Consider the following 6,016-nt stretch of genomic DNA (forward strand, 5'->3'; position numbering starts at 1 on the left):
GCTCGAGGCGACCAGGGTCCATGCTCTGTTCTGAGCTGCCTGTGAGCAGCCTCTGCTGCCCAGAACTTACCCTTCCTCCCACCCCCGCCCCTTCCCCTGGGCCCCCCTGCTGTGTCCCTGCCTCAGCAACCTCACCGCCACCTGCCAGGGCCCAGAGGACCGGTGTATCCCGTCACCTAGCAACGCAGCACTCCTGGCCCTGGGCTCTCCCTGGAGGCTGCGGGAAGCCAAGGCGTTAGCCTCCGTGGGAGCCTGAATGTACCCCAGCACCAGGGCCAGGAAGCCCCTTCTGGGTGCCCTGCGTTCTGCCTTCTGCACCCCGATCCTCCCAGCTCCCCCGCTAACTCCATCCAGAGCTAGGATGCAGAGGGGCATTCAGCGAGGGGGCGAGAAGCAGGCCCGGCGGGCGGCTGGGCCAGAGCAGCAGGCAGAGGAGCTGGCCTGGCCCTCGGCTCCTTGGCCTCTGCGAGCCTCTTCCTCGTCTCCTCATGGCCCCACCGTCCCCCTGGTGGAGGACACCCCTCCACTGCGTGTCTCCGGACCCTCTTATCTACTTCACCAACTCCGAGAGGGAGTTCCCAGCGACTCTGACCCTACGGGATCTTGAGGTTCAGAGAGGTTGAGGCCTGTGCCCAAGGCCACACAGCAAGTCCAAAGACAAGGCAAGATTAAAAAATAGAATAAAAAAAGCACACTCCCCAGGCTGCGTCTTTGTGGCTTCTCGGCAGCACACGTAATCCTCTCCCCCTCCCCCGGCCCCACGCCCAGCCCCACGCCAGCCCCGTGTCTGGATCCAGCATCTCTGAGCTGGAAGGCTGGGACAGCAAAGCCCACCGGAGTTTCTCTGGGATCTGAAGCCCGGAGGCGGAGGGTAACTGGTAGCCAATGGAAGGAGAAGCGGTGAGCAAGGTGCACGTCCAATGGAAGAGAGGAGAAAAGGCTGGTCTCAATAAAGACCCTGCTCGGTGCCACGCACTCAGTAGGCGCTTTCCCAGGCGCCACGGGGCAGGCCTCTCACCCCTGTTCAAGGATGACGCCCCAGAGCCAGAACCCAAGCGAAGGTGGGGTGCCCTCAGCTGAGGAAGGGCTGGAGCGGCAGGGGGAATCTGTGCCTGTTGGTGGCACCTAACGACGTGCACCCAGACTGCAGTGCAGGGCAGTGAAGAGCTAAAGGCCAGCACCAGCTGTGACCCCACATGGGTCCAGAAAGGGTGGGAGATGCCAACAGCAGCCGCCGGCCCCAGAGCCTGGCCCAGGAGCTGGAGCGCCACTCCTGGCGCTGAGGCCACAGGAGCCCTGGTTCCCTCTCTGAGTCGGAGCTCCTTCCTCGGGGCTGTTCTCAGACTGACTGTGCTGGCGTGGACGGAAGACACTGCTCACCATGGAACGTGCCCGCCGCATTGACAGTGTCCTGTCTCCACATCTGGGTCCTGATGAATCTGCTGCCGCCACCAGTAACTAACCTAGGAGCAGGCAAGGTGACCTCTGACCACCGGCAGCTGGCAGGTGTGTCCAGGCAGCCTGACCTCTGCCCAGGACCCCCTCAGCTCCTCCCGCCCGGCCCTCTTGGGCTCTGGGATCTGAGCTTTCCTCCCAGACAAGCCCTCGTGCAGCCCATTGGGCGGGATCTGTGTGTCAGGTTCTGCGGCACAGAGTCATAGGGCACAGCCTGGCCAGCCACAGCCCAGCACAGAGCAAAAGGCAAGCCTGCCCGTGGACCGGGCTGGGCCTGACCATGGCAGTGTGGCCAGGGGCTGGGCCGGGCTGGGGATAAACAGAGACGCCTCCAGCAGAGCAGAAGGTGACACTGTTGGCCTCTGGCGGGCTCTCAGTCCGTCAGCTCCAGGGCCAGACATGTCCCGTCCGCCTGTTTCCTCTGGGGATGTCCCCAGGGACCCTCTCGGCTCTGCATCCTGGATGAGGGCAGGGCCCGGCCAGATCCCGGCGTCCTACCTGCGCCCCCATCGCTCAGCCCGTCCTCTCCGGTCCCTGCTCCGGATGGACGCTGGCTCCGCCTGCTCAGGAAAGCCACGGACACTGTGGACCCCCAACTGCATGCGGAGGCCTAAGGAGCACCCACCTTTCCCTGCCATCATCCCGACACCCGTGGCCTTCACAACCCCTCTTCCCGGAATGGGGCAGCCCCTCACCTCTGACCCCTGTGCCCGAGGTGTTTGCCAGAGCGGCTCCAGAGAGGCCAGCAGCAGCTGCCGCGGCGAGCGGAGGCGGAGCCGGAGGCGGAGCCCGAGGCGGCTGCTCCGGCCCCTCCGTGCGGCCAGGCCCGTGCTTTGCATTGTCTCTGACCCTCAGACACTCGGCGCCGAGGGCTCAGAATCCTCGCTCTTCGCTGCTGGTCCATGCAGGGCCTGTCACGCCCCAGCTGGGTAATGGCTTTAAGGTAATGAGCCTCCATAGCCCGCCACCCGAGGCCAAAGCAAGGACAGCAAACCTGCGTCTGATCCTGAGCTCCTCCTGCTGAGGCAGGTGGACCGGTCTCTTTGGTTTAATGATCCAAAGGTCTTTTTAAAAATATATGTTTTTACTGATTTTAGAGATATAGAAACTTCAATGCTGAGAGAGAACATTTATCGGCTGCCTCCTGCACATCCCCCACTGGGGATCGAGCACGTGCCCCCACCGGAATGGAGCAATGACTTCCTGGTTCATGGTCAACACTCAACCACTGAGCCACACCGGCCGGGCAGCTCAGCAGGTCTTGACTGCATATCTTCGATAGGCTGGGGGCCATGTGGAAGTCAGCAGCATCCCCAACCCATGGTCCCCGTCTCCTTCTTTACGGAAAAGGCCTTTGGTATCTGGGGACTTGCTCTATCCTCTGACACTGCTCTGTCGGCGCCATCTCTGTTATTTGGTGGCACCAGACTCGGTCTGTTTTGACTGCAGCTCAGTATTCCTTTGGCTGAATGTGATGCAGTCAGTGCTCTCGAGGCTGGCCCGGAGCTGAGTCCTGAAACTGAGATGTTCTCCTTCTTCTGTCATTCCATACGTATTTATTCAATGCCAGCTGTGCGCCCGGGTTTGTGGGGGGCCTAAGGACACAGTCATTACCCTGAGAACAAGTCCCTCTCTTTCTCACTTATGGTTTTTATTTAGTTTACTAGAGGCCCGGTGCATGGAAATTCATGCACTGCAGGGGGGGTCCCTCAGCCCGGCCTGCTCCTCTCACAGTCTGGGAGCCCTCAGGGGCAGGAGGCTACCCAGTGATCAGAGAAAGATTACACCCCATCACACCTCTGCTGCTGCCACTGCCGGCAGCACAAGCCTCGGCCGGCCCGGTTGCCTGAGCCTCGGGCGGCCCTGGGTGGCTGGGCAGCCAACATCCAAGGCTTCCTGTGCCTCAGGCCAGCCCTGGGTGGCTGAGGGGCTGAGGGCAGGTCCAGCCACACTGTGTGCCTGCTGCCTCACCCCGGCTTGGCTGAAAGGATTGGCTGAGGGGACTGGGCACCGCCATCTTTGTGCTGCTATGATGGTCAATTTGCATATTCCCTCTTTATTAGACAGGATTAGTTCCTCTTTCTGTCTTGCTTTCAGAAGGGTGAGACACTTGTCTCCACACCTCTGTTCAGTGTGGGCACCTGAATCTGAGTCACGGGCCGAGGCCTCGCAGGCCCAAGGCAGAAACGTGGAATGTGGGCGTCTCTGCTCCCTGTGTCTCAGCTCCCAGCACATTCCAGGCCCATCGAAGCCACTGGGTCAATATTTGTTAAACTAACCATAAACGAAAGGGGCCTGCCCCACCCACTGCCATAGGCGGCTGGCGTGTGCAGGCAGCGGAGAGGACTGCACTGCCTGGGGAAGGGCCACTAAAACGGGAGTCCATGACACCCCCCCCCCCCCCCGGCCTCCTCTCCTGTCCTGCCTCTCAGCCAGCACCCTCTCACCTACTCACTGAACGCCAAGAGCCTCCAATCCACGGGCGAGGCCTACTGCCTTCATCTACCCTCTCTGAATCTTCCCGCCCCCGCCTCCGCCTCCCTCCTCTGCCCCAGCCACGTGGGCCTTCTTAGCTCTTCTGCCGCATCTGTGTGGCCTGCTGCCTGCCTTGCCTGCCTGCCTGCCTGGCTGCTTCATGTCATCCAGCCTCAGCCAGAGGCCCCCCTAACCCCAGCCCCTCCCCTCCGCCTCCCACTCTAACTACCCCTCCAGACACTGTCTCCTCGCCTTCCTCCCACTCTAACTACCCCTCCAGACACTGTCTCCTCGCCGGCTTGACTCTCAGCATAGTGCCCGTCACTCTGGCCTTTGCTGTCTTCGCTGTCTCTGTGGTCCTCCCTGCTTCTCCCTCCACCCGCTGGCCTCGCCTGAACGGAGGGCAGGACCCACCTGTCTGTCTGGGCCCTTCTCCCATCCCGCTGCAGTTCCTTCTTTTTGTCTGTGACCCAGAGCTCCTGTATAACAGAGACTCTCAGTAAGTGTTGGTTTGGTTTAATAATTATTTAGTGCTACATGCTGTGGCTACAGAGTCAGGGGACAATGATGACCAATGGTCCCACCAGCAGACCAGAGTTTAAAGCGCTCCTTCGCCGGCCGCGGGCTCAGGGGTTAAGTGTTGACCCAGGAGGTCAGGCACATGCCCAGAGGGGGCGTGCAGGAGGCAGCCGATAATTATTTAGTGCTACATGCTGGTATTAGACAGTTAGGAGCAATCTTATTCGCCCTTAAATCTGACTCAAAGGACTAGACTGTGCCGTTTGCGTGTCGATCATGTAATCATCATTGTCCCCTGACTCTGTAGCCACAGCAGGCAGAGCGGCCCAGTTCTCGCGCATCTTTATTGGGGAAAATGAGCCCGTCCAGGCCCTGGTGATGGTGGAGGAACATGTCAGGAAGTGAACTACAGTGCAGAGGCCTGAGCTCAGCTCCAGCCAGCAGGCACTTCTGAGGTCTTTGCTAAGAACAAGCTCAATGCAAAACCTTGAGGGTGCAAAGGCAGTAAGAAACAGGAACCCCAGCCCTGGCCAGTGTGGCTCAGTGGATAGAGCGTTGGCCCATGGACTGAAGGATTCTGGTCAAGGACATGTACCTCGGTTGCAGGTTCCCAGGCCCTGGTCAGGGTGCGTGCAGGAGACCAATCGATGTTCCTCTCACATCGATATTTCTCTGTCTCTCCCTCTCTCTTCCCCTCTTGCTAAAACCCAATGGGAAAATATCCTCAGGTCAAGATTGATGAGAGAGAGAGAGAGAGGTGGTGGGGGGGGGGGGGGGGGAGAAGCAGACGCCAGGGAGGGTGAGTGATAAAGTCCTGCGCTAACGAACACAGAGTGGCCGGGCCCAGGGTGGCAGGGCACAGGGTGGTGCCTCCGTGTCCAGCCAGCACTGCCCACCAGGCCTCTCAGCTCACCCCGCTGGGGCAGTCGGAAGTCAGGGCTTTCCCCGCGTCACAGAGGGCGATGCTGGCGCTCAGGGCGGCAAAGCGCCCTCCCGAAGGCTCAGTCCAGGAGGCAGCGCTGGGGGACAGGCGGCCTGCGGACTGGGCCTGGCTGTCTGCTCTGAGCAGCCGCCCAGGGCCTGGGGTCACCAGAGGGCAGGCCGGGCCTTCCCGCCAGCAGACCAGAGTTTAAAGCGCTCCTTCGCCGGCCGCGGGCTCAGGGGTTAAGTGTTGACCCAGGAGGTCAGGCACAAGCCCGGGTTGTGGGCTCGATGCCCAGAGGGGGTATGCAGGAGGCAGCCGATACATGATTCTCTTTCATCATGGATATTTCTGTCTCTCTCTCTCTCTCCTCCTCTCTGGATCAATAAAAATATATTTAAAAAGAAAGAAAGCTCCTTCTCCCAATGACTATCTGCTGAGTTCAGCCATGGGAGCAGGCAGCACACAGGGACTCCCTGATCTGGCCACTCACCCAGGCGGAGGAGACACACTCTAACCCCGCAGGTGGGATGGAACATTCCCTGCCAGCATCCTCTAGGGCCCCGTGGTTTCCCACCACTGGCGCAGTCAGACCCTCAACACAGCGCCGGGAGGCCCTGGCTGGAGACCTCGCATTTGGACCTG

The sequence above is a fragment of the Pipistrellus kuhlii genome, unplaced genomic scaffold (genome assembly GCF_014108245.1).
Source record: "Pipistrellus kuhlii isolate mPipKuh1 unplaced genomic scaffold, mPipKuh1.p scaffold_m20_p_9, whole genome shotgun sequence".
Classification (NCBI taxonomy): domain Eukaryota; kingdom Metazoa; phylum Chordata; class Mammalia; order Chiroptera; family Vespertilionidae; genus Pipistrellus; species Pipistrellus kuhlii.